The sequence below is a fragment of the Parus major genome, chromosome 5 (assembly GCF_001522545.3).
Source record: "Parus major isolate Abel chromosome 5, Parus_major1.1, whole genome shotgun sequence".
NCBI classification, from domain to species: domain Eukaryota; kingdom Metazoa; phylum Chordata; class Aves; order Passeriformes; family Paridae; genus Parus; species Parus major.
Window position 1 is genome coordinate 35,835,972 of NC_031774.1, and position 9,601 is coordinate 35,845,572.

The following is a 9,601-nucleotide window of genomic DNA, read 5'->3' on the forward strand; positions in this document are numbered from 1 at the left end:
ATTTCAGCATTTCATTCCAATTCCCCTGTGTTGATGAAAACAACATATTTTGAATAACGTGTATCAGCTAAGAGGGCTACTTTTGTTTTTTTGGTCTTTTTTCTTTTATTTGGCCTGAAGACATTGGGAGCAACATTGTAAATTTTTCTGCTGTGCACAGAAAAGGGGTTATTAATGTTTGGGCCAGACCGTACTTGGCTCAAGAGGATTAACAGGGATGTCAAGTTCTTAGCCAAGTCAATCTCCTTCACTGACAAGTTATAACAAACTTATTCCTCATAATAGCATCACTTTGAGACGGGTTTTGGCCAACAAATGACATCTGATCTATTGCCTTCAGTGCTGTGTGTCTGATTTTTCAGAGCTGCCCTGTCTTTTATTCCTTTTCTACCAACCTGAAAAGCTTACATTTTTCATATGACCACTGTTTGCTCAGAAAACACACACTTATCTCTGATATTAAAAATATCATTAAGGACTATGCCATAAGTGAGCTTGGCATCACTTAAGTCTATGTACTGGAGGAATTCTAAGTGTTTCACTGCTTTAAAAATGGAATTTCCATTGCACTAGCAAGTAGTATTACTTTATTTCTGGTGAGTGGAGAAATAAGCTAGGTTAAAACTGAAGTTAGAATTGTATAAATAAGTAATTTTAGGTTATGAATATTACTGTGATATCATAGTTATTGTCAAGGTAATTATTAAAATTTACAAGAATCACAGAATTATATAATGATTAAAATTAAATTAAATATGGTAAAAAAAGAACAGTTAGATAAGCAAATATTTTTACCTCTGCCTTATGTTGAGCCCATGTCTCTGTGACATTCTGGAAGTGGAAGGGAAAATAATTTTTAAAACACATTAAATATTTTAAAAAAATTTCTTTCTTACAATGAGTGTAAGGATGTTTTGAATGCAGCAAGGCTCTAGTTGTAGCATTTTCCAAACATTATGAGAGTGATAGGGAAAGGAAAACATATTTGACAAGAAATAGTGGAAAAGGACAAACCATTCTTAATGCAACTCATTTACAGAGTGGAAAAAAAAAGTCAGACTTCAGAATAACTGCTAGTGAACACTAACCATATATTCCATATATTTTCATTTTTTTCATGAAATAAGAAGTGCTGAAAATAGCGTGCCCCTTAGGCAAGGTGGTATGTCAATTTCTCATACAGGCTATGGTGCATATATACCTGAATTTCTGCTCTGTACCTCTTGAATAAAAAAACCTGGATGCAGAGTTCACTTTGGAGGCCATGGGTTTTGTTGTTGCTTCATGAGGAAGTGAAGCAAATTTGGGCTGAGAAACATCTGCCTCTAACAAGCTTGAAAAAGAAATTTTAGCAAGCAGTCTTAAAATAATACACAATGGCGGAAAAAATAATTATAAAAGGAAAAGAAAACAAAAAAGCAGTCATTCTGTAAATGCTAGTAGTCCCTGCCAGTAGATTAATCAAGAATATTCCAAATGGAGTAGCATTATTATACTTCTATTATCTGGTCATTATTTATCCTGACATGTTGATGCTAGACAAATCTACAGTTTTTGCTTTACTTACCTCAAAATAAGGCCTTTTGAAGTGCTGAAAACTTAACAGAAACATCTTTTCAATGGTTGAAGCATGAACCAAAAAAACCCAGTGTCATAGTTCTGTTGGGTTGCTATCTGTGCTAGCTGAGCTGATCAGTGCTGCTTTTGGCCATATTTTGTGGAGGCAAAGCCTTTAAAAAGCTTTTCATGAACATAGAGCTCAATTTTCCACTTTTAATATGGCTACTAAAGAAAGGCTCCTCTGTAAGGAGTTTGCCTTAAATTACAACATAAAATGTTTCTCATACCTGCTGCTGCTCATTGTATGTATTCCTGCATCTTACCCCCTGGTTTCCAAGCTGAAAATTTCTCTGCTCATGCCTTTTCTTCTTGCACGACTCGGGAACTAAATTAAGGGTTTGCAACTTATGTTTGCAATGGACAATTTACAGGTAATGCTTTAAGAGGTGGGCAAGTGGCACCAGAGCCATAGTGGCTTGGAGTGAAGAGAAAGGGGCTGGCAGGAGGAATTCTAAGTGCTTCAGTGCTTTAAAAATAGAACTTCCTTTGAAATAGCAAGTAGTATTATTTTATTTCTGGAGAATGGGGGAATAAGCTAAATTAAAAGCGAAGTCAGAATTGTATAACTCAGTAATTTTAGAGTAAAAATATTACTGGAGACACATGATGCTGACACTGTGCCAACTAGGATGGAGGGAGGATTCAGATTGGCAAATGTCATTCTGGCTGATAAAAAAGAAAAAGAAAAAGAAGAGAAGCAGAAAAGGAGGTGGAGTTTCAAGGATGGTTGATGGAAACTAGCTTTGGTTAAAGTACTTGTAGAATAATAAGAGCATACACTGTTTTGAAAGAGATTTCTCTCTGTTGCTAGCGTTGTTATTGGAAATTGTAAAGTGATACTATTCATGAATACTCATTTTTCTGAATCTGCTGTTCAGTTATGCCAAGCATATCAATCAGGTGTACCATTGTCAGTTAATTAACATTTGATTGCATTAAACACAGGGTGTTGAAGAGGAGGTTTCTTCTCTGAGGGGGAGGGGTATCTGTGTGATTTCTTTGGAGGGGGAGGAATGTGTTCTTGGTAATTATTGTCAGCTGTGAGAAAAGTCAAATTGTGACTTGTTAGTACATATTTCTGTGCCACTCTCCACTCCTTATGGCCACGGTAAGATGGGAAGACAAAGGCAGCAGGTGTATCAGCAGATTAGTCCTCAGCTATACCATATACTGAATCTGGAAATGTAAAAAAGGAAAGGAAAGGAAAGGGAAAGGGAAAGGGAAAGGGAAAGATGGAGGGAGAGTGAGAAGGAAGGTTGAGTCATGCCTGTAGTATATATCTATAACTATTTGATAGCATTTTGTAACATAATAAACTTGACAGCATTCAAAATAATGTATGATTTGGTTAAGACAAATCTGTCATCTTCTCCCAGCCACATAATAACAAGTCACCCATGGAAATGGACTGGTAGTGAATTCAGACATGATGGAAGGAGATACAATACTCCTTCACAAGATATAAAATTAATCTATGGAATTTATTTTTTTTAATTATTGGGTCAAATAGCTTTGTGGGATTGTAAAGGAGTGTAAATATAGACAAGGTGGCTGTGCCAAGAGAAGAGGTTAGTCCAAATGAATGACAACCTTAATTCTCCATGATGAAATCTGTTGTCTGCTGAAAGGACAGGGCAAATTTCCTGAATTCAGTGCAAAAATGGCTAAAGAAAGATGGCAAATTTCTGTTTTTCTCTGAGGCAATCAAAAATGAGCCAACAACAGACTCAAGGCACATACAAAATGCATAGAAAATGTCTGGGTATCTTTTCCTTTCTCATCATTCCACTGTTAAAAATGAAGATGTAGTGTCAGAACCAAAATTATTTTAATTACTTTAGAAACCATTGTGTTGCAGCATAAAAATTTATCACAAATTAGATTTTGTGGATAATTATAGTCAGTTATGTTGCATTTAATATATACATGTTTAATTAGACAGAGTTGATGGTCATAAATTATATTTCAATAAAGAAAACACTCATATTTCAGGCCAATTGGGTAACAATATTTCAGAAGAATACTCCTTCTTTAATCACATGCCTTGATGGAGGAATGCTCATGACCATGTCAGTACAGCTCAATTCTTTCCATGGGGACTGAGATCTTAAACTGCTCTATACTATAAATCAGCTTGTCAAATAAAGTGCAAAATGGAAAACTGGAGTTTTCAAACTCATCTGATATAATGGTTGTCGTTCCGATTGGGAACGGCTGGAAGGAACGACACAGACTCTCAGGGAGTCAGAACAAGAGGATCCTTTAGTTTATTGCTTGCAGGCCTGCTTTATAGACAGATACGTGGAAAGTACAGAAAGGAAACTCTTATTGGTTAGTAAACTGCTACATTACCATCATTGGTCAGTGGGGTACACCACCCCCCTGACTTTCTCCTGCAAGGAAAACAAGGAACACATAACAACACCTGCAAGGTTGTTTTGTGTCCCTGAGGATTGTTTTAATTCTTTCCCAGACTACTTTCTCAGGACCAGCCTGAGAAGCTGTACAGCCTGTAATATGTACAGGCACTGTCAGAATTTAGCATCCATAAATGGTATCTACAACAACATGTTTGAGGTGATAAACCAATAATAAGTCTTAGACTTTCATGGTACTTTGAAAGTTTTATACAATTATATGCATATTTTTTCATTCAAGACAATTCTGTACCAGGACTTTTACTTCACGAATCTTTAAATCAAGTCTGGAGAGAAACCATGTTTTGCATGCAACTGGAATTCTTAATTTAAAAATTTCTTAGGAAAAAAACCGATGTAGTTTCAACTGCAAGCCAACTTGTATATCCTCACACAAAGATTCAGGTGGTCTTTTAGAATATAATAAACACTAAAATGATTTTTTAATGTTTTTTCAATGGTGATCAACAATTTTTGTCTTTACTGATTCTTACTGTGACAGCTAACACACTAATGAAATATATCTCAAAGTATGCCTTAAGCTTCATAAAATTAAAATTATGTTATGATGAAAGTTCATGTTAATTTTAGAAATCTACATCCTAATAATTATTTTTTATGGTATACTCATGAAGTTTACGCGAAGAAAAAAAAAATTCAGGAGCATACTTCCTGTCACTCTTGCCACTGCCAGAACAATGTTCTTGGTTTGCCCTGTCTCACCTTCTGCAACTGGCACCTGTGAACAGAGGCTGAGATATCATCAAAACAGATCTGCAGCTGAACCCTGACTTCTGTGAACAGGAGCTGAGAATTTCATCCAGCTCTTCTAAAAAGAAGTTTGACATGACATTTTTAGAGGTATTAGAACTGCAGTTATTTAGTATCTGCAACAAACACATAGGGATCTGGTGCTGTGGAAAAATGGGCCTCTGGGGAAAAGCTTGACTTTCAGCACTGAATATGTGTGTTGAGCTGGAAAACAAAGGCTTAAAAATGTGAGAGAAACTTCCTAGGCACCCTGGTGAATGGCAGCTGACAGTCTTTAATAGGGAAGAATGAACTCACAGATTGGTTCCTTGGAAAGTAGAATTTGATAAGTGATGTATATAAGCCAGAAAATGGAGTAGAATGATTTGGTGTGGCTTCAGCACAACAAAGAAAAACATTTCTCAAGGTAGGTGTGGGCTACTAAAAGAACTATTGCAATGTCTACAATTATGTACTTGAATCTAAAAACTACCCAGTAAATATATCATCTTTACAATATTATTTTATGAAACATCAGTTTGGATAAAAATGTCCTTATCTTATGCTTCATTACCAATGAGACAACACACCAAAACATTCAAATGAACATCTCATTTGAGTAATTTTCCCCAGTCTTTCTTTTGATTATATTGTTATTTTTGCCTTGCACTAGAGGTAACAATACAGTAGTTTTTGGGAGAGTATGTTTGTTCTTAAAAGGTCAAAACAAAAAACCCCCCAACATTTCCTCTGTACTCCTTCTCTCAAATAAACACACTATATGTTTCTCATCAGCCAAATTTTAAAAAGAAGCAAATCTGCATAGTATGAAGTTCTTCCATTTATGCCCATCCATATTTAAAGACAGGTCTGAAGTCCATAAGTGTAATTTCATTGTGACAATCTTAGTGAACAGAAGCTGTAAGCTGTTCCTACACAAGCATCCATAAATAGTGGGTCTGAAAAAAGGAGCTCTTGCTGTTTCACCTACTAGTAATGCCTACACCACAAAGCAGGCTGCAGACTCTCATGGTTTATTTTGCATATCAGGAAATTCTATTCTCAACACAGAGAACATGGTTAGAATGAAAGGGGGAAAAGATCATTGAGTATTTCTTCCTCTGCAGTACTGGAAAGTGGAAGCTGGATAGTGAAGTCTTATATACACTAGGGCAAAGCAGTGTATAAATAAATAAGTGTTGACACGAGATACAACATGGGAAACTGGATGAGACTAAGATACAGTTGCTTAAAAAGGCAATATTGTTATGGTGTAAAACAATGCCACAGTGGCCCCATAAATAGCCAGTCTTTATGCAAGGTAATTTTCCACTACCTAGGTGGAAACCAGTCACAACTCATACGAACTCATAAAAGTGCAAATGAAGTGGGATGAATCTGCCTAAAGGATCAGATGGTCAGCACCTGTTTGAAGTGTGGCAAATGGCTGAAAGAAGTATTGCAGTGCCCGTGCTTAGTACAAACCTTTGAACACCTTTACATACTGTCTGCTTTAAAAAGGCATAGTGATTTCCTCATGCTGTAGCAGTTTCATCCAGACTATACTTCATCATCTGCCAATACTTTTGGCTAAGTAGCATTCTAGCATTTTAAATATATAAGCTTGCTACGGTGTTGCATATTACTCGCTATTTTTAATGATCTCATTCTAGATACAGAAATCTGTTTCAAGGTTCAGTTAGAAATAGAAGGTTTTAAACAATCTTTTTCATAATGAAATCTTTTCTTACTACTTTTGTAAATATTTTGGAAAAAGAAAATATAAATACCTGTGTTCTAAAGATATTTATCAGTTAAATAATACATTAACTAGCTATATATTTTAATTTGTACTGCAATTCATGATCATTGCTGCCAACACTAGATTTTTCAGAATTTAGATCCTTTTCCTCAATTAAAGCTGCTAAATGAACAGTACAATAACACATGACAGATTGCTCTTTAGTACTGGCTGATGACAGAGACCAAGTTTATTTGTCGCATACCATGTGTATTAGAAAATAAACACGAAGAAACCAAACAATTACAGGAAAAGATCTTTAAATGGATCTTTCCGATAATTCTCCTAGATTAGATGGTAGACTAGTGCCTGGATTTCAATTCCTGGCCACTTGTGAAAGACTAAGCTTTTAATATTTTTTAAGACAAAAATGAAAGAGTTATTGCACTATTAACTTGTTTTACAACTCAAGAATTAAGAGTATTTATATAAGACATTTCTGAAAGGCTTAGTTTTTATTAATGTAAAAACAGAAGCATTAATGTTTTTATATATTTAATACTCTGTGTATTTTTAGTGCTTGTATATGAGCTCTGGCCAGCTGAATAATTCAGTAATTTCCAAAAGTGCACTTACTTTTCCTGTCACAATCTTTTCTCTCACCATGGCTAGAGAAGCCCATACTTTTGCAGAGAACAAAAACCTCTTATTGCCCTCCCTTTTGAAAGGCACAGAGTGCTGACCATAAATACACGGAAGAAAGCGTAGAGAAAAGTGTGTCTCAGAAAGGGGACTAGTATGGGGCTCCACAGCAACAGCAGAAGAGAGACAGTCTTTGCTTACACTGCAGCAACCTTGAATTTCCTTAAAATCAGTCCAATAAGGCCAATATCCAGGGTCTAAGGCTGCCCAGAGGAAAAGGTTTGCCAGACTATAATCTTTGTGGAAAAGTTCTTCCTTGACCTTTTTTGCCACTGTATGTCTACGACATCACAGGGAGGTCAAAAGTGCACTGGTTGTTAGAACCAAAGATGAAGCTTAACCAGACACTGAGAGCAATGATTGTCAAACGGCTCCATTTGCAAGACAAGAAGTGTATCCTTAGCAGAGCAAGGGGGATGAAAGAGATTATTTTCTAGGGGTCACATTTGTTCTTCTTTTTTGACCTCTCTCAAGTTTGCAAAAGAAGCAGTGAGTTTTCAATAGCAAAGAGGTGCAACAAAGAGAACAGGACTGTGCTTTCCCCATCTCTCCAGCCTCAGTTATGCCTCTCTTTCTTTCTCTTTCATAAGAGCCAGTGAAAACATAATTATAGAATACAGAAATTAAAAGGACAATTTCAAGTGCCTATAATTTTACATTTTGAAGCACTTCTTAGAACCTTGATCTGAATTTGGGGTAGGGTTTGGAGTTCCTGTTTGCTTCTTTCAGTACTTCCCCTGTTTCTTTCTTTAGTACCAGTAAGGCTGTTGCACCTAGGAGCATTTCACAGGGGTCTGTGAGATTCTAGAAAAGAGCAAGCTGTTTCCATTTTTCATTTTGAGCTGCCCTCCGTTTTTTATTGACTATCGCTTGAAATGAACTAACCTGATTTAATTTCTCATTCCCATAAACAGTTCTGGGAATTATGGGAATAAACAATTCATTCATTCTGGGTGCTGGAACATTGCAGGGGACTGGCCAGCTGCTAAGCCATGCATATTCCTGCCTTGGCTGGCAGGGGCCACTCCACCAGGGCACAAATACAAAATGTTGCATGAAGAGAAACCCTTAATAGCTACTCAGAGTTCTGAAGACAGTGCTGCTGTACAAAAGCAATTTGTAAAAGTACTTTAGCTGAGGTTAAACTCCTTTGATTCCTCTTAGAACCTGGCAAAACATATCCAAAAGCTATTCTAGTTCTAGAATATTAAGATCTTGAACTTGAAATAATAGATAGTTTTGACTTAATGCTGAAGTCTTCAGGTTACCATATATTGATAAGATTAATTATTTGTCAATCAAAATTATATGCCTTTTTAAAAAAATTAGTGAGTATGAAACTCATTGCTTCTCAGCTCTTTGATAAAACATCAAGATGGTGGATAAATGAAGCGGTTATTATAAGGCACAGCATGAAGTAGTTACTGATTTTTGTACTTCTCCACTGTGACCTAAAATTCAAGTTTGACCTCAATTTTAAAGATCAAGGAGAGGGGAAAGAGAAGTTCTAAGCAGAAGTGACTAAGAAATATGTTTCAAAGCAATTTACTGGAAATACAGGATAAAACTCCCAAAGTTACCACAAAAAACAGCTATTAATTACATTTTCAAATACTTCCATCTTCACAGAGTGGTTAACAATCGAGATGTCACTTGATAAACTTCCCTGTAGTGGGAAGCTCAGATTATGGCCAAGAATATCACAGCTATGCAAAAATAGTTTTTTGAAAAAATGTGGCAAGTCAAATAGTATCTAAGGCTAAGAAAAGAGAAGAAATCCTGACATTGTAATGGGCTACATTGTTTAGCTTCAAATCGGATTTCATGTACCTTTGGAAAGCTCTCCATCATGGGAATGGATTCTGTGATTATTTTTCTTATGACTTTAACTTATGTTTTACTGTCAGTCATCGGTGTTTTTTTAACACGTGGAAAAGTTCTGTTTAAACATTCCCTCAAACTACTTGGCTGAACTTGCTATCCATTGGGTGCCTCAGAGGATAAATTACTGAAATCTAAGCAGACTACACCTTGTGCTTATTCCCATGGCTAACACAGAATTTTGCAGTTAGCACGAGCTTTAAGCCAAAATTTTATTCAGTGGAAAACTTTGCCTTCCTTATAAAGTAAACAGGTTCAAGTTGCCTCTCAAGTTTAGGAGGAGCCCTTAAGAACCCCTAAATGTGGGAAGGACAGCCTGGTTGTCACTGTGAGCCCACTGAGCAGCTTTTCAAAGGTGCTTTTCGTAACTCAAGCAGGCAAGATCCAGGCCACAAGGATAACCTAGGAATTGACAAGATCTTTACAGGTATTGCACCTTGTTCTTGAATTTCTTCACATCAGATAATGATTTTCTGAAGAAAATCCCACA